The sequence below is a fragment of the Carassius gibelio genome, chromosome B16, assembly GCF_023724105.1.
Source record: "Carassius gibelio isolate Cgi1373 ecotype wild population from Czech Republic chromosome B16, carGib1.2-hapl.c, whole genome shotgun sequence".
In the NCBI taxonomy this organism is placed as follows: domain Eukaryota; kingdom Metazoa; phylum Chordata; class Actinopteri; order Cypriniformes; family Cyprinidae; genus Carassius; species Carassius gibelio.
In genome coordinates this window covers 4,346,969-4,367,279 of record NC_068411.1, presented here as the reverse complement: position 1 = coordinate 4,367,279, position 20,311 = coordinate 4,346,969, and positions in this window count along the sequence as shown.

Below are 20,311 nucleotides of genomic sequence, written 5' to 3'. Positions count from 1 at the left end.
GCGTTCCTTGGGAAGCAAAACAACACTCCTTCCTGTGTCCTCAATGCTCTCTTTATACACCCAAACTGCCCCATCTGCAATCGCCACGTCATTGAACACATCTGCTGAAGATTTCCCTTGATTTGGGGCGTCCGGAGTTTCCGGAAGTTCTGGCTTAGTCTGTGCAAGTGTGGAAAGTGCCAGAAAATTATCTCTTCATGCATGTATGTCACTCATTGTTTACACAGATTTCAGAATTTTGGAATATCCCGAGTTTTCTCAGCTGTTGAGCCGCAGCGTTTGCACATTGTGGTTAGTTTGCCATGTATAAACTGGAGGCGACGTCCAATGCCAGAGGGACCCAATGGCACGCTGTCAATAGAGTTACTAATATGTTGTATTTTTAGTATTATATTTCAGTATAATATATTTTATATTTATATACCCATATCTTGGGTAAACAGTAAACAAGGAGTGATTTAGACACGAGGGGGAATTGTTTAATTTGGACTTCTCTGTACATGCTCTTTGAGTGGTTGACCATAGATCTGCAATATATGAGTGACAGACAAGAACGGTTTAACTTAAAAATATAAAAATGGAAACTAATGCAGAAACAAAGACACCTACATCTTGGATGCTATTGAGGTACGCTAAAACATACCAAAATCGAAGTGAATTATCCCTTTAACAGGTGTGCAGCATTATTTATATAATATAAACCATGCCTTATATTACCTTAAAGAAAGGCTAGGCTAGGCTAGGCTTCACACATGAATTTCAAATGTCAATATTCTTCCATTACTTCATATTTGTCACAAATACATTTATTTATTAAAATTCTTTAATAAAACAACATGCAATTTTGTCATGCACAACCTGTACTTTGATATTTGTTACCTGTCCTTTATTTGGATAAATAACTACTTGGGGGAACAGATATACATTCATCAATTAAGAAATTGTGGCATATTTTATGAATACTTCCTTTATTTTAGTACAATGTGAGGCACGGTATAATTTCGCTCCCATTATGCAGGCCTAACTAAAACAAGAAATGGATAAATTACTAATTTCTAATAACATTTTAGAAATTGCATTAGAAAACTCAACATAAATCCACCTGTACTCTACACTTTTAAGTTTCAATTTAATAACTGCAGATCCACTATAGGTTCCACAAACAACCATGGTGGTCTGACAGGCAACGGAACTGTTGGACTAAATTCCATACACTATAAACCCAAATCTTTTCTATTAGCACCACATACCCATCCAAAACTCTGACTTTTAACCCTTTCGTGCTCTCAGCAGACCTGCATTACTACTCTAGTTGGGTCGGACCTAACATGTCCTTGTAGGTTTGCCCAATAGTTAGCTGCCAACTGTTCCCTCCTTAAATGTAAATGTTCCCTCCTTAAATGTATGGTAGAACAATCACTTCTACCACAAAAGACTGCTTTGTAAGTAGTCTTCCTGATGTATCTGAATTTCTTAGCATATCCAAAACCTCAGAGCAACTTGATGTAACAAAAACTTTGGACTCTCTCTTTTCTAGCTTTTTAAATACAGTTGCTCCTTTACACTTAAGGAAGGTTAAGGAAAACAGTCTGACACCATGGTATAATGAGCACACTCACACCCTAATGAGAGCAGCATGGAAAATGGAGCTCAGCTGGAGGAAAACAAAACTAGAGGTATTTCGTATTGCTTGGCAGGAAAGTAACCTGTCCTTCAGAATAGCATAAAAAACTGATAAATCCGATTACTTTTCTTCCTTTTAAGAAGAAAACAAACATAACCCCATGTCTTTATTCAATACAGTGGCTAAATTAATGAAAAATAAAGCATCAACAAGTGTTGAATTTCCCAACATCACAGCAGTCATGACTTTATGAACTACTTTTCTTCTAAAATCGATACTATTAGGGATAAAATTGTAACCCTTCAGCCATCAACTACAGTACGATCTACGATCTCGAATCTCCCTTTTCTGTCCGAGATACTAGAAAAGGTAGTATCCTCACAATTATATTCTTTCTTGGAGAAAAATTGTATCTGTAAAGATTTCCAGTCAGTAATTAGACTGTATCACAGTACTGAGACTGCTCTCCTTAGAGTTACAAATGAGCTGCTCTTATCATCTGATCGTGGTTGTATCTCTCTATTAGTTCTATTGGATCTTAGTGCTGAGTTCGACACTATTGACCACAACATTATTTTGCATAGACTAGAACACTTTGTTAATGGAAAATGTTCTAGCATGGTTTAAATCATACTTATATGACCACCATCAATTTGTAGCAGTGAATGAAGAGGTATTATATCGATCACAAGTGCAGTATGAAGTACCTCAAGGCTCAGTACTAGGGCCATGACTTCAACTCAGAATCTCTAAGTCACATTTTTTATTGGGAAAAACGGGTAAAACTAAATAAAACAAAACAGGATAAAAATTGGATAAAAATACGGTAACACTTTCTATGAAGCCCATATTTATAATACATTATAAGGGTACTCTTAAGGCATTATAATGAATGCATAACGCATTATAAAAAAAATGTATAATATGTTATATCAACTCATGAATAATCATAACAATTATAATACATCATAATATAATTCATTTTGGTTATTTTAAGAGTTTAAGTTTAAGAGTATGATTATTTATAACACAATGAACACCATATTAAATCTACTTAATTTACAATATAATGGACTGTATCATATCTTGACATTGTTCATTTAAGATCTGGACAGTATCTTATTACAGCTTGTGAGTGGTTAGATGTTGAGTGTTACTTGAGTGTTACCTTTGGAGCTAATGTTAACTGATGTGAGCTTAATACTCTTAACTGAAAAAAAATCAATATTTTATATGGTTACATTTTATTTTGATGGTCACCTTAATCAATCGATTATAAGCAGCTTTGCCACTACATCCCAACTAACTCTCATTAGAGTATTAATATGCTCAAGAATGGTAGAATCTAGTATGGTAGGATAAGTTGTCGTACTTGCAAAGACACCTATGTCAGTTTATCTGTTGGTTGACCATCAAAATAAAATGTTAGCATATATTTACAGTAGCAGACATAGTAATACTCCAATGACCGCTAGTTGATATTGTTGCAGAGTTACCCAACAGCTGTCTAAGGGGTACCATAGAACAGGATGAAATGGTATTATTCCTGGGCCTGTGCAGACTTCTCAGCTCCATACCTAACAAAAACAGTAAAGAAAGAAAAACAGAAAAGGCAATTATTTTATAATAATAGTAAAACATTTACAAAAGCATTAAAAAGCATGCGTGGTTATAATTAAGTTGTGCCAGTACTTCATATTTTTGCCCAAGTTATACTACTAAAGGTAATATGAACAAGTTAAAAGTGACACTATTCAGTTTAGACATGTAATTTTAAAAGTACTATTATTTTATTATTTTGTTATATATTCAGTAACACAAGTAATTGCGTCACACCAACCGCTTTATTCATGATTCATCTTTTATTTTTCAGAGCTGAACTTTAACAACACAGAATTACCAGAATATTAACCATATTTCAACAAGGAACATATAGCCTACAAGTAAAATCATAGATAACACATTTTGCCAGTGGAAAATAAATGGTGTAAATATAAAAATAAATTTTTTGAAGAGTTAATGTACTTAATTAGTAAGAATATAAAACAATATTCAGAGAACACATACAGTATCATCTCAAAACATATAAAATTGTCTTCTTTATGGCGACGACTCTTCCCGTCTGCCTCGCGATGGTCCAGCCAGTCATTCAGCACCACGGCGGGAGGGAAATGCTAGTTAGCTGGCTTAATTGATAAAACAGTCGAGATGACTTCAAGTGGTTTAAAGTTCACCTACCTGTACCTATTTAACGTACTCATTACACTCTCTGTGCTGTCTGTTTTGGGGGGATGGACATTAATAAATCAGACATTATTTTAGTTTATCCCAATTTGATACTTTATTACATGTTAGGTGTGGATACATTTATTATTCATGCAACAATGCTTATTACTGTATTAGCGTTCATTAAAAAGCATTGCTATATGGATGATAAGAACTTGCTCTCATGAATGTTTTTATGAGGATTTTTGTAAAAGGTTTACTACCAAACTGAATGAAATAGCATAGCATTCTTAGTGACCAGAGTTGGCATATTTCATTCTGTAACCTATACATTTATGCTCTCCAAATAGGACACTTATAATCTGGATCTGGCAACACGACGGAGAATCAACTCTCTATCAAGGCCTGTTCGGTGACCAAATAAAGTAACTGTCGTTAAAACACCTGGAGTCGCCTCATTTGTTTTATCAATTAAACCGTGCTAACCAGCATTTGCCTCCCGCAGTGGTGCTGACTGACCAGCTGGACCATCGTGAGGCAGGCGGGAAATGTTTTGAGATGACCTCCGGAGCATGCATCCTTCTAAATGAGACACAGCTGATATCTGTTCTCTAATTAAGCACATTAACTCTTCAAACTTTTATATTTACACCATTTATTTTCCACTGGCACATCCGACACGTTTGCCCACAAAGATAGCATGTTTAATCTATTATGAAGCAGACGTGCCTGTATGCGTTCACATTAAAAGTGTTTTTATGGAGGTGAAAACGCTTATGGGCATTTGCGTTACACGCAAACATTCACGAAACATTCAGAAGCATTGAAACTTGTTTTAAGCCTCTGCCCAATGAATGTATAAATAAAACATCCTACGTTTGCTAAGTAATCTGCCAACATTTACATTTTTTATACAAAGTTAACGTTAACCCTTCAGCTACCACAGTTCAATCCCGACTGGCTTCGTTATTATTATTTTTTTAATGAGAAGGGGTGGGAAGACAGCCACGCGAATCATCGCATGACTCAATGACCGCATAAGTGCTTTTTTAGATTATAAGATTGTAAGAAAAACCCTTTGAGATAAAATAGGATTATTCATAAAATAAATAATCTTGTATTGTTACATTATGATATAACCCTAAATTATATAAAACATGAAATACATAAAATTAAATCAATGTAAGTGTTAGGATTATGTAGCTACCCATAACTGCATAGAAATAAATAATATGCAAAAAAAAAATAAAATTTTTTACATGTATATAACTATAAATATATCCTAATATAGCCCAAATGTGGCCCATCTGGGACCCACAAATAAACAATAATGTGCAGCCTAACTGGGACCCACATAGCCCAGATAAATCGCATATGGGGCCCACATATACATGTTGGCTGGGCATTTTCTGCCCTTTTTGAAGTCATAGTTACATTTCGGGGGAAGGGTCCATAGACCATTTGGTGAGATGAGGGGACATTAGATATTATTTGTTAAATATAACAAATAGATGTGTGTTTGATTGGTCCAAGCAGCAGTGTCCTGTAAGAGTAACTCTATCGCTGAGTTAACACGGATGTGAATGTATGCTGCATTGTACAGTATCTTGAGACGGAAGTGACAGAACTGCAGCTGACAGAAATACATTGTAGCACGATACTACAATATTTCTTCAAAACCAGATTGTGGAGAAATTTTTATCATCCACGATCAAAAATGACCATATTGCACCTCCCTAACTGAACACTACATTACTAGAGAGGTAGGATTCTTGATTATCGTACAATGCTGTCTGGTAGACCTCATGTTAAAGGTGCTGTAGGGAACTTTTGTAAAAAAAATATTTTTTAACATATTTATTAAACCTGTCATTATGTCCTGACAGTAGAATATGAGACAGATAATATGTGAAAAAAATCAAGCTCCTCTGGATCCTCCCAGTGGTCCTATTGCCATTTGCAGAAACTCCATTGCTCCCGGTAAAAAATAACCAATCAGAGCTGCGGTCCGTAACTTTGTTTGTGTTCAAAATGTAGAAAAACTTATATAATAAGCGAGTACACCATGAATCCATTTCCCAAACCGTGTTTATGGCTTGTCCTGAATCACTAGGGTGCACATATAATAAATGTTTATATTCGGACTATTTTAGATTGCTTCGGGGATACCGCGGCGGAGTAACCCAGTACCTTTGTGATTCTTCATAGACATAAACAGAGAGAAGTAGCTCCGGCTACGATGTTCTTCTGCAAGACGCAAGCAGTTCTGTTTATTAACCGCTAGAGCGTCAAAAGTTCCCTACCGCAGCTTTAATACATGAACATTTTTTTTTTTGTTTTGATTCAGGACTTTACTGTCTCCTATAAATATGCTTAATTTAAGCCATATTTTTATTATTTATTTTTATGTCTACAGTAAGTGTACCTGTAAAGCCCAGTCATCTACATATATGGCATTTTCAATATAAAATATCAGAAAATGTTTTTTTGTTTTGTTTTTTGTTTTTTTTATAACAGTTTTATTATTTAATATTTTACAATATAATTTATTCATGTGATTTCAAAGCTGAATTTTAGCATCATTACTCAATTCATATCCTTCAGAAATCATTCTAATATGATGATTTGCTGCTCAAAAAAACTATGTATTATTATTATGTTGATTTTTTATGGTTATTTGATGAATAGAAAGTACAGAAGAAATCTTTTGTACTATTTTAAATATGTTTATCATCAGTTTTGATCAATTTAAAGCATCCTTGCTAAATAAAAGCATTCTTGTGTCTCACACTTTTGAAGGTGTCGACAACGGCGAGCAACGTCAAAGGTGCAGAACAATCAGACACACACCTGCCACTCACGGCTGACACTCCTTTTGCCTCCAGAAGTAGTTGTGGTGCCATGGTGGATGGTGTCAGGTGGTGTGCTGTGGTGATGTAGGCTATAGCAAGGACATTTGTCCTTCCCAGTACTCCTCAGTTAAGTTTTGTTCTAGGAGCTCAAGTAAGGTCGTGGCATGCATGGGGAGCTTCATGCTGGCCCTGTTTGGTGTCAAGGGCAGCGATTAGTCTGTGTTCAGACTCTGGTTCTAAGAAAAAACAGTTTTTTCCTGTTCCTGTTAAAGCCACTCATAGTCTGATTAGATGTGTCAGAAGCATTGCACCTCTGGACTAGAGCTGATCAAGAGCAGTGAGAGTCTGTGTTTGTGGTTCACACTGGTCCTAGACTGCAGGTGAATGTCAATGCCTCGCATGTAGGCGTGGACATCATGGTCTCCTGCAAGTTCTGGTGTAAATGCAGGGATGTTTTTGGCCTGGCTTGAGGTCTTTGAGTGTCACTCTATGTGTCATTTCAGAGACTTAAACTGACTTGTGAAGTGTCAAGCAGAAGACTTTTGCTCCCCACTTTGTATCTGTGTACAGGGGTGAGGGGATTTGCACTATTGGCAGTGTGACTTTTACTTGAGTCCATGCGCAGTCTGTAGGACTGTTTCAGTTCTTTCTGAACAGTGCAAGATCCTCTTTAATGTTGCAGAATTGCTAAGTCAGTGTTTTAATAGCTTAGTTGATGGGGCTGTAAGAAAGAGTTAGCAAATGACTGGGTTATACATGTGGTCAAACTATTACTCAAAGCACTGATGGTTCACAGGTTTGGTCACTATGAAGGTACCAGATAAATGAAAACTGAAATAAAAAATAAAAAAAATATGACAGAGAGGAGACTTTCCTTATTTAGTTTAAGCTAGGAGATATGACTAAGTAGTTGTCACTTGTTCGAAGGAATGCTGCAGCAGGGTCGTAGTCCTGGGGAGACTGTAAGCTAAGCTAGCACGGACACATCAAACACCAACGGTATATACACAGAAACATAAGGAAGCATTTCTCAGGGCCTATAGCATAATAAATGGTAAGTGTACCTTATGTAATAGGTCTTCTGCTGAGGAGTATGGACAAGTATAGCAGAGACAGGAATTAGGGCAACTAATAACCTGTACGGCTCATTAAGTATACAACAGTTGCTAGAACTGCTATAATCCTATACCATGAGGGAAGCTGGTGATGAATAAACAAAATGATTTAATTAAAGCTCAGATTCAATTAATATCAACTTAGCTGAATTGGTACATCCAAGCTAAACTAATGTAAATTAATGAAATAAAAGACCGGTAGAATAAAGTAAAAGTAAAAATAAAAATAACACAAATAAAAACAAAGTATGTGGGGAGGGGGAGCTAATTGAATCCAAAGAGAAGGTGATAGCACAAACAGAAAGTGAGGAGTGAGGGGGAGAGAAAAAGAGTAGTCGTATTAAAGTTTGACTTTACACTCACTATCTAAGTGTTAGTCAGATTCTAACAGCTAGCAGTTAAGGTAAAGGGCTTAGCTCATGTGCCTGAATGACTGCTAAAGAGTTAGCTTTGGCTACACTACACAAGGGTCTGTGATGTGTGTGCTGTTATCAGATTGAACGGGAAGAGCCTGCTCGCTCCTCCTGGGGTCAGACATTGCTAAGAGACCAATCCAAGCTTACAACATGCGCAAGTGGAGCAGAACTTGCAATCATATAAACATGCATGAGAAACTTAAGCCCATTCAGTTATGATGTGTTGCATACAACTTCATTCACAAATCAGAACAGCACATTCACTTCACAGACAATGGCAACTTAGTGGGGAAGTCGTGGCCTAGTGGTTAGAGAGTATGACTCCTAACCCTTAGGTTGTGGGTTTGAGTCTCAGGCCAGCAATACCATGACTTAGGTGCCCTTGAGCAAGACACTGAACCCCCAACTGCTCCCCGGGCGCAGCAGCATAAATGGCTGCACACTGCTCCGGATATGTGTTCACGGTGTGTGTGTGCACTTTGGATGGGTTAAATGCAGAGCACGAATTCTGAGCATGGGTCACCATACTTGGCTGTATGTCATGTCACTTGCTAGGCTAGAATTACACATTCTTTATTCAATAGTATCACCTTAATGACTACAATGATATGCCATACATGAAGGCCTTAATTTAGGGAGATGAGGAACATTTTTCAAATCACTATTAAAAGTAAATATACTGTAGTGAGATTTCTTAGTCTCCCAGTTTTAATATCACTTGCCAGTGGGATTTCTTCACTATGCGGATTAATCCATGCTGCTAATCTGAGATTTCTTCATCAGAGAAACACTAAAACTGAAAGTCGCCCAATAACAGATACATTTATTGTGGTACCATTTACCATATTTTCCGGACTATAAGTCACACTTTTTTTCATAGTTTGGCTGGTCCTGCGACTTATAGTCAGGTGCGACTTATTTATCAAAATTAATTTGACATGAACCGAGAGAAATGAACCAAGAGAAATGAACCAATAGAAAACATTAACGTCTACAGCCGCGAGAGGGCGCCCTCTCACGGCTGGAGATGGTAATGTTTTCTCTTGGTTCTTGGTTCTCTAAATAAATGCGACTTATAGTCCAGTGCGACTTATATTTGTTTTTTTCCTCATCATGACATATTTTTTGACTGATGCGACTTATACTCAGGTGTGATTTATAGTCGGAAAAATACAGTATATGGGCTGCTAATCTGAGATTTTTTCATCAGAGAAGTCTTAAACTCTACTAACAACCCGAAATTATGATTTTTTTTCCACTAAAATCAGGTTAGTTTCTTATCAAACAATTTAACTGAATTCAGTCACTTGTTGAAATAATTCGCTTAACTACCGCCAGGTAGCGCAAAGAGACGAATTTTGAACTGACTGTAAATTTCAAACATACTGAAATACTTTATCCATGGAGTGAAGGCGGAGCGTGTTTCTGGTATCAGTGCATGTGGAGGGTAAGTTGTTGCTGCTCACAGACTCTGCTGCAAGTGAGAGAGATGTTTCACCTGAAGAAATGAAGATGACCGCAGCAGCACAAGCATGGCACATCTGCAAAAATCAACCTGCAGCAATGCTCGTTGCTCGACTCGCCAAGCTTTACTTTTGTAGGTCGCATGGCAGTAAATATTTTGCTAATGTGACCATGCAGTCAACACAGATATTTAATAAAAATATTAAAACAAGCAGGGCTGTAAAATAAAACAATAAAAAACGCACGCCAGGTCTACACCGGACACAAGTGGAGCGATCCAACAAAAGACAACAGAACCCAGTGATGGATACACTGGACACGATCCCCATCAGTGAAATGATGCTCGTTCTGTTTATGATGTCATCAAGTTTAGAGACACTTTTCGCTGTGGGGCACGGATGACAACTCTCGTGCCTGGTGTAGACACACAGAAAGTGTCTGCTCTTCAGGTCCTTCTCAAAAAATTAGCATATTGTGAAAAAGTTCATTATTTTCCATAATGCAATGATAAAAATTAAACTTTCATATATTTTAGATTCATTGCACACCAACTGAAATATTTCAGGTCTTTTATTGTTTTAATACTGATGATTTTGGCATACAGCTCATGAAAACCCAAAATTCCTATCTCAAAAAATTAGGTTATTTTATATTTTAACTACAGTGTTTTTCTTTCATTTTCCCTGATTGAAGCCATCAACACATCAATCTAACACATCAGCGTGGCAAAACTGACGTCTATTAGCGAAAATATGCTATGATGCGCTTGTTTGATAACTTGTGGTTAAAGCACTACTCATCGGTCAAAGGCTGCAAATGCACTTTATACCACTGCCACGGCGGTACAGGTTGTATAGGCCTATATATGTAATGACTGTTTAACAGCAAAAGCATGCACAAGAGCCTTTGTGTAAAGTTCTTTCTTTATATTCTTGATGAGTAGACTGTAGCCTAAGATTATCCCACGTTTTGAAGTCACTGTCATTTTTTTACTGGTTTTTAAGGAGATTACAATGTTATATTATAATGTTATTGTTGTTTTACTTCTTCCTTTCATCTCAATTACAAACCAACATTTTACAATAACATTAAGTTCGCAATCAGTCCCCTTTACGCCACCTGGCGGTAGTTTCACAAATTATTTTAACACGCGCTATTACCCATTCTTGTTGTCCACCTACTGTATTGCCTCTGTACAATGTCTGTGCAGTGTCTGTGTATGTATATACCTAGTATTGCCTACATTATGTGGACCGAATTCCCTACAAGTATAATAATATAAGCAGTTTTTCATTTTTTGTGCGCAGCTTATAAATCATATACGTAGAAATGAAGTGTTTTAAAAAGTTAAAATTTAAGAAAGTGTACTGTAAGGCATAGAGTTAGGGTAAGAAGATAGAAAATAGTTTGTTTGTTTTTTCGTAGAAAAAAAATTACATCTATGTATTGTGTGTGTGCGTGTGATGCTGCTATGCTTTGAGCAATTTTTATCTACACAGAGAAAATTAAATCTTGTTATACTCATCAGGACAGTCATGTTGTGGATTACAGCAAACAACAAATCAGTTACATTCTGCCTTCAAATACCATACCAGCAGTGATAAGTGTTCATTATGGCACTAGGAAAACATGAAGAGATATTAGCTTGAAATAAGATTATCATTGATTCTTGTGGCGAGTCAGTCCCACTTAATCGTTGATCATCCCCCTTGTGTTCAACAATATCTAAAGCATATAACTGAGAACATAAATGTAGTTCCTTTAGCCCACAGACATGTGCACGTCATTATAGGGACATTATATTAATGTGTTTCCTGTTTATCCAGGTTGATCACAACCTAAATCATCCCTACTTGTCCTGGGGCCACAGACATCCATGTTCTAGATGGAGGTGTATTTCAAGTAGTTTACAAAATTAAAGCAGCTGTGTTTCCCTGCATACTGTGGCTTCCTGACACGGATCATTAAACCTTATTAGCCACTTCCTTTTCCAGAGATCTTCACTCCTATTTTCAAGCCTCATATTAACATTTTCTGGGTTTTCAGCTGGAAATTATTTGGCTTATTGTAGAGTGTCAACTGCCTTTCGTTTTCTGATGGGTAGCAATTGTCGCTTTAGAGTATAATCACACTGTTTCATTCTCCTACACCACATCTCTCTCTTAGTTTTGTGTTCCTCTCTGTTTGCTTTCAATACTGTTGAAATTGTAGTCTTATAAAAATGGCAATCCTACTGTGTTTCTAATGAAATAAAATTATCATGTAAAATTTCTACTGGATTATGATATGTGTTGCATAAATAGAAGCATGTAAGTATCCATAAAAACTCTTTTATCCTTAATTAAATGTAAATTTGTTTATGTGGAGTGCATTGTTAGGACGTTAGACAAACAAGATTGTTTGTTATTAAATGTGACATATTGGACTGGAATTTTGAATTGCATTCTAAATTACTAATTAAGTTCTGGATGTTGTTAAAATGGATGAATAATTAGAATATGACAAATTAAGAGAAGCAGAATTAAAGTGCAATATAATTCACATAACTGCTTTATCTTCAGCATCAGATTAGCGCACAAGACACTTGTAAAAGGGAGTTTCCTCTAACATGACCACAAGGATGCACACTGCAATAATACTTTAATCTAATGTTTCCATGGATTTATTCTCTTTCTTATTCCATTCATGGCAGACCAGATTTATAAATCCCCAATCACAGGCTGCTATGACTGCAGAATGGGTCTTTTCATCAATACATATTTTGACATGCAAAATCCATCACAGGGTGCTTTAATTTCACCACACAGCATGACAAACAGAGTGCCCCCATAATTACACTAAAGCACTTCCACCCTTCTTATGTTTGACAAGAAAAGCAATATGCTATAATTAGTTTGACAAGGGAACGTATTTCTGGTGTGATGTAGAGATGGACAACGTTTCCATAGCGACATGCATCTGTAACCAGTGGTGTGTAAAATCTAAAGAAGGCATTTGTCTGACAGCAGAAGGCATCTGTTAACTGCACACATGCCAAGCATACGGAGTTGACACTGACACACAGAGAAGAGCCTGCTGCGATGTGCCAGCTAATGAGGCTTGTTGCTAATTTCTCAAAAGACACACCACAAGCATGTAGTATATATTTAAAAGAATGTTCAAGCTGCTCTGTCAAATAAAATGAAAATAAATTAGGACTATTTGGCAGTTAAGTCCTAAAAAAAAAAAGTAACACAATATAAGCTAGATTTTTTTTTCTGTTACTCTTATTTTTCTTAAGTATACCTGATTGTGACCTTGTTAATAAGTAACTGCAAACATATTTTATCCTTTATCTTTGCAAAAAAAAAAAAAAAAATCAATTACATTTTCATATTTTCATTTTAAATTTAAGTTTAAGTTTCATCAGATGTCTTAAAACCTGACTGTATTTTTTATTGTAAATTTAAATGTATTTTTATATAATAAAAAAATTCTACAGAATGCACAATATAAAAATGTAATCATATTAGCATAATAAAAAAACTCTAAACATAATGTAACAGTAGGCCTATTTATGTTTCCATCCAGTTGTTTTTATGCATGAATTGAAAATGTGCATTAAAACATCTGGAAACACTGCAAATTCACAGGTGGAGGTGTAAAGGCTAAGATATGGCTAAAACCTAAATATAAATGTGATGTAGTAGCTGCCCAGAGAGAGATGTTCCTCTATGTCCAGAAACGCCCTCTCAAAAACATCTAGATAAAACCAGACCTCTGTCTGTCTTTCTGATCCTCACTAAGAGATATTATTTTGGTATAATATGGTATAATATAATATATGACATAAACAATGTAAGAAATGATGCAAGACACAGAAATTCACAATAAAGCTTGCACTGGAACAAAATAAATACTTTTTGTCACTGTAGCGGGACAAAAGTAACAACTGTTACTCCTGACATTTAAACTCAATTTAATTTAATATAAAAAAAAAAAAAAAAAAAAAAATTAAATGCAAACTTTAGGATGTGTTAAAGCACTAAATAACCTGTAGATTGATCATTACTGTGAAACAAGAAAAACAACACGACTAATAAAAAAAAATTATCGCTTCAACAACTTACTTTTTGTACTCGAGAACAGTTTTACGGAACTAACTTCCGGAAAGATGAGGAAATCGCATTATATTTCTCAGCTCTGTCAAGGATTGCATGCTGAATATGCTGTCATAGCTGGGAATGCAAATGCAGAAAGCGGCTCGGAGAAAAACGCTTTGTTACTTTCGTCCCACGTTACTTTCGACCCCGCTCTCCCCTACTATCTCAGTGACTCATTTAAGTGTCATTTAAGGCTGTTTAACAAAAAGAGTGGTTCCTTCACTGATTATTTTAGTAGTGTTATATATTTACGCCAGCGGGTGGCAACAAATAAGCATCTTTTATGTGAATGGAAATTTGATCACATGCAATTACTATTACTCACCCTGTTAAAATCCAACTTGTAGTTGTTAATCGTCCCACATGTTAACTGGGTAACTTCTTGAAGGAGTTGGATATGTTACTATCAAACTTTCCTGAGGATGGTACTCCTCTTGTACTATTCAATACCCACCTAGAAAAACCCCAGGCTGCTGATTTCAACACTTTGCTCGCCTCATTTGACCTCAAGTGCATGTCTACTAATGTCAGCTAATCACAAATGAGGTAACCAACTGGACCTCATGTACACAGACTATTGCTCCACTGACAACACTTTAGTTACTCCATTGCACACCTCAGACCACTACCTCATCTCTTCTAACCTCACACTAACTCCTTATATAGCACACACTCCTCCACAGGACACCTTTTGGTGTAATATAGGTTCAGTCTCTTCCTCAAGCCTATCCTCTATGGTTTCATCCTCACTTCCTTAACCTTCTCAGTTTTCAGCATTGGACACAAACAGTGCTACTGAAACTCTCTGCTCCACTTTTATATCTTGCTTAGACAATTTTTGCCCCCTTTCATAGACCAGCACGTACCACCCCCTCTGCCCCTGGCTGTCCGATGTTCTTATTGAACATCTATCTATACTCAGGGCTGCAGAGAGGAAATGGTGCAAATCATAAAACTTTACCGACCTTAGTGTGTCTCTTCTCTCTTCTTTCTCTGCAAATGTCTCCACTGCTAAAACGACATACTAAAACAACAAAATTAACAACTGTTCGCACACTTTACAAAACTTTCTGTCCTCCTCTCTCTCCTCCTTCATCAACTCATACAGCTGATGACTTTGCAATATTCTTTATAAATTAAACAACAAACATCAATGACCAATTCTCCACAACAAAAACTGATGATAACTTCATAAAGACAAATACAGACTCTCTCTCCTTCTTCTCTCCATTCTCAGAGAAGGACATCTTCCAAACGTATCCTTTCCAACTGTGGCAAAACGGAGAGTTGACAAGACAGGTTATAGTCTAGGTGGAACCTGCCCCAAAAACACCAACTAAGCCACCCTGGGACTCTCAACCAGAGAATGATTTTATTTATTTTCTACACTGGGGCTCGAAAGTTTGGGCACCCCTTGCATATCTGTGAAAATATGAGTAATTTTCAAAAAATAAGAGAGATCATACTAAATGCATGTTACTTTTTATTTAATACTGTCCTGAGTAAGTACAAAAAAGATATTAACATTTAGTCCAAAAGAAAAAAATAATTGCTGAAATTATTAAAGTAACCCCACTCTAAAGTTTGGGAACCCTTGGTTCTTAATACTGTGTTCTGTTCCCTTATGAAACAAAAATATATTGCAGTTTATTGGAAAATATCATGTAATATATTAGGCATATATTCTTATATATATTTATTTTTTCCAATATATTGCAATATATTGAAAGCGGCAATAATTTGCAATATATTATATAATATATGTATCATCAATATATTATTAAATGCATTCAAATATACAAAATATTAGAAAATAAAAATATAATATATTACAATATATCACAATATATTTTAAGAAATATATTGGTAAATATATTTTCCTTTCGTAAGGGTTACCTGATGATCCTCGACTGTATTTCTGTTTTGTGCATGGTTGTGCATGAGTCCCTTGTTTGTTCTGAACAGTTAACTGGATGCAATAATAACAGATTGTAAATTATTATATTTATTACAATTATAAATAGATGTATGATTATTAAACACTTGTTGGGCACTTTACTTCCACTTTTAGAACATTTTGTTCATTTTTATTGAAAATAAATTCTAATGTGACGTGATGGGAAAAGTGAGAAGAACGAGCTCTGCAAAAGCCGGACTCTAACCCAATCAATTGCGTCACAAGCTAGTTTTCAGTGCCCAAAATATTACTGCCTACACCATTGAAGCCGTTATTCACATGTGTCGTATATAACCTTGTGTGTCGATGGAGGGTGGAGCTACAGTAAATTTGCACTTAGTAATGGACACTCAGAATAATCTTATTTTCCATTTGCATTAAGATTATTTTTATTACCACACTGGCATATAATTTTACTTAAGTAAAATGCACTTAATTTAGATCCCCCCAGGAAACAAGACTAAGTATCTTATATCATTTTCTTATATAGAAAATCAATCTTTATTTTATAAATTTTTTGTATATATTTGTATTTAAAAAAAAAAAAAAAAAACATTGTAAGAAGAGCATTTTTCCATCATGCATCAATGAAGTCTTTATAAAGGGTGAGGAGACCAAAAGAAACTCTGGGTTTATCGAAGAAAACCTGCTCCTGACCAGGTTAGGTTCATAGAGTAAGTTACTACGGTAACTGACTCTGAGTATAAGTTACCTATCTTTCAGAAACAGGCTTGACTTACCCTGCTTTCTCGGGTTTGACAAACCTTCTATTCTGAAACAGAAAATGTAGAGTTTCCCTCATTTCAGGGTTAACATACTCAGAGTTTTCAACTTAACCTCCTTTGTAAAATGGGCCCCAGCTCTTTCCTGTCAATTTGGTTTTTAACCATGTTCTGTATTGTCAAATCAATTCCTGTTGTATGACTTACCTGGGTTTCTGCCCAGTCTCCCTGCTGCCAACAGATTGTTCTCCTCCGGACGAGGTTCAAACAGCCTGAGAGATAGTCGTTCCTTGCCCTGCAGCTTGGGGTGGTGCCCCAAACTCTCAAGTCAAGCCAACCCTTAAGTTCCAGTTATTCAGTGTTGCTATACAGTTCTCAGACATCCGGATATGGACAGTGAACGACAGACTAAGTATATTTTTGTGGACAAGAAATCCTCTTTTTGATTTGCCTTTGCTTCTGGGTCCTTTTATAGTGACAATTTCATCTGATCAATAAAAACTGTGTTAAAGGTGGGTGTAAACTTGGCTAATGAGGAAGCAGCTATCATGTGCTAGAACTAGTGCTGGGATAAACGATTATTTTTTAAACTATTAATCTAGCGATTATTTTTTCGATGCATCGATTAATCTAAACGATTAATTTTTTCAGACCGATTCGATTTCGATTATCTCCCCATTAATTGACTACTAACAATTTATACATGTTGATTTACATATCTGAATGAAAAAAAACATGAATTCCTTAACATTGCATTATATGTTTATTGCTCTAAAAATTACAAGACTAAGACTACAAAGACTAAGAATGCATTACTTTGCACTTGTATAGAGATAGCATTCAATAAAACCTTGATGCTTACTGAAAAAAAGGTCTTGATGTCTAGCATTCAATAAAAAAGGTCACCCAACATACTTGTTTAGAGCAATTGAAAGAATACAGTAACCAATGTAAACTTGAGGGCTTTAAGCTAATACAGAGAAATCTTTTCCAAAAAATAAAATAAAAATGAAAAGTGGGAGCCAGCAGCCTGTCATGGAGAAAAAAAAATCTCTGAATGCTCCACGTGAAACTTTGGCGTTCCACCCTTTTTCTATTGTGTCTAATGATTTTGGTTAATATGCACGAGGGAGAGAGAGAGAGAGAGAGAGAGAGCAAGAAAGCGCTCGTGTAGTTTGAAGACTGTGCGTGTGCGAGCGCGCGTGAAACTTTGGTGTTTCGCCCTTTTTCTATCGTGTTTAATGATTTTGATTAATATGCACAAGGGAGAGAGAGAGCAAGAAGCACTCGTGTTGTTTGAAGACTGTGAGTGCGAGCGCGTAGCCGGGGCTCTCTCTCGTACGCGCCCTGTTAGAGATTTTGGTCCATCACTCATCGATCAAATAAGGCTTTTACAGCCGCCAAAAAAAAGATCAATTCAGAAAAACCCATGGATTGGTTATATAACATTGGACAGAATGTTGATCCGGCCATCGCGTATATTCAGCGCACATAAGGTAAACGTTTTGCAAACGTTTTTTATAGAAATAAAAACAGGTCGACGAGCCCTAGCTAGAACACACATAAATAAATTTTGAGGAGACATTGTAAAAGTATTTTTTGCACATGGCAAACAGTATTTGTTTGCTTAATTGTTTTACATTTTTAGTATGTAATGTAGTTTTTTTTTTTTTTTTTTTTTTTTTTTTTTTTTGAAAGATTGGAAAACAAATAATCAGCAATTCTCATGTGGTAGTTCTATGGTCCTTTTTTTGATTTCAGAAGTAACGTTTTAAAATAAAATTTAACTTCACGTCATTCCAGGGGGCTGATAACACAGGTCATGAATGTTGCTTTAGATGGAAATCAATGACAATAAACAATCAGTTTACATTTATTATTTAACTGTCTTCAAAAGTATAATTGCTTTTACTTGAACAAATTAATTGTTTATGGTGTTTGTTCTTGTGTCATTGTATGTATCTGTCTGTCTGTGTGTATGTTGGTTTTCCATGACATTGGGTGTTGGGTGTAGCATTGATGCATCTCTGTGTTGGCATGGAGCAGGTAATCCGAGGACAGCTCTGGAGAGTCCGTTTTTTTTTTTTTTTTTTTTTTACTACAGCTGATCTAGTACAGACCAAGGAACTTTATGGGAATATAGCTGTATGGGAATATAAGTGAGCAAGAAACCACGTACCCAGATGCAGCGTTTATTGTTACGTGGGACTTTAACAAAGCCAACTTCAGAACAATAGCTCCAAAATATTTTCAACACATCAACATCAACACGCGTGGTGATCGTGCACTGGACCACTGCTACTCTCCTTTCCGGGACGCCTACAAATATCTCCCCCGCCCACCTTTCGGCAAATTGAATCACTCTTCCATTCTGCTCCTGCCTGCTTATAGGCAGAAACTGAAACGGGAAGCACCTGTCCTCAGGACAATTCAATGCTGGTCAGACCAATCAGATGCTATACTACAGGACTGTTTTGATGATGTGGACTGAGATGTTCTGGGCAGCGTCTGATGACAAAATAGAGACATACTCCGATACTTTAACGTGTTTCATCAGGATGTGTGTAAAATATGTAGTGCCAACAAAAACAATCCGCATCTACCCCAACCAAAAACCGTGGATTAACAGCGATGTTCGAGCAGCCTTGTCAGTACGGAAATCTGCTTTTAAATCCAGGAAAGCTGATGATAGCAAACAAGCCAGTTATGATCACAGGAAATCAATCCATCAAAGCCGGAAAAAGACAATAAAAAAACTAAGTTGAAGAACATTCCAACACTAACGATGCAAAAAGCATGTGGCAGGGAATCAATAAAATCACAGATTTTAAAGGGAATAAACTAGCTACTGTGAACATTGCCGCCTCTCTACCAGGCCTGTACCATGAAGGTAGCTGAACAAACTCGGGGTTACAGGATTGGTTTTGAGTCGACAAAACCAAACCGATGCAATCAGGCTTTATTGGTACCATGAGCCAGCTCATCCACTTTCTCTGTCAACTCAGGCTTTGATCCTTAAGATATGATTAATCCACGCGCGTGCACATAAAAGAGTGACGTCGACACTGAACAACCAATCGCGTTCGATATGGATAGAGCGAGAGCTATATATTTTTCTTAATTCTTAAGAAATATGAAGAATATAGAAGTATTTTTCAAGCACACAGTAACGCTGTATCTGCTGCCAAAGCAAGAGAACTATCTTGGAGGAAGATTGCTGATTGCGTTAATGCGTAGGTTAAAAAATAAATGTACATTTATGTAGGCTAATCATATTAAAAATTTATTAAATGCTAAAATGAAAATGTATTCGTGTTTATATATATATATATATATATATATATATATATATATATATATATATATACAAGCCTGTCCTCCAACAAAAAACGACCATATAGGTCGTTTGTGCAAGCACCTTATTACGACCTATATTTACGTTTTAAAGTTAAGTGCCCTCTAGCGAGCGTAAAAATAATGACAGTATCGCGTTGCGTCTGTCGTCATGAATTGACGTATAACGTCATTACCAATCAAAACGCACGGTTATTTAAATGCAATGTGTGGGCGTTTTACACCAATCTCACAGTATTTCCTACATATTTTACTACTATAGGTGGCTTATTCGTTCGAATGACCAAACCTAACCCCACCCCTAAACCTACCCCTCACAGAAATCATGCTAAATTATGATTTATTGAGTATATACATTTTCGTGCACGTCCATTCCTGGGATCGAACCCACGATAGCATGATTACATATCAAGGTATAACGCAATAATCTACTGACTGA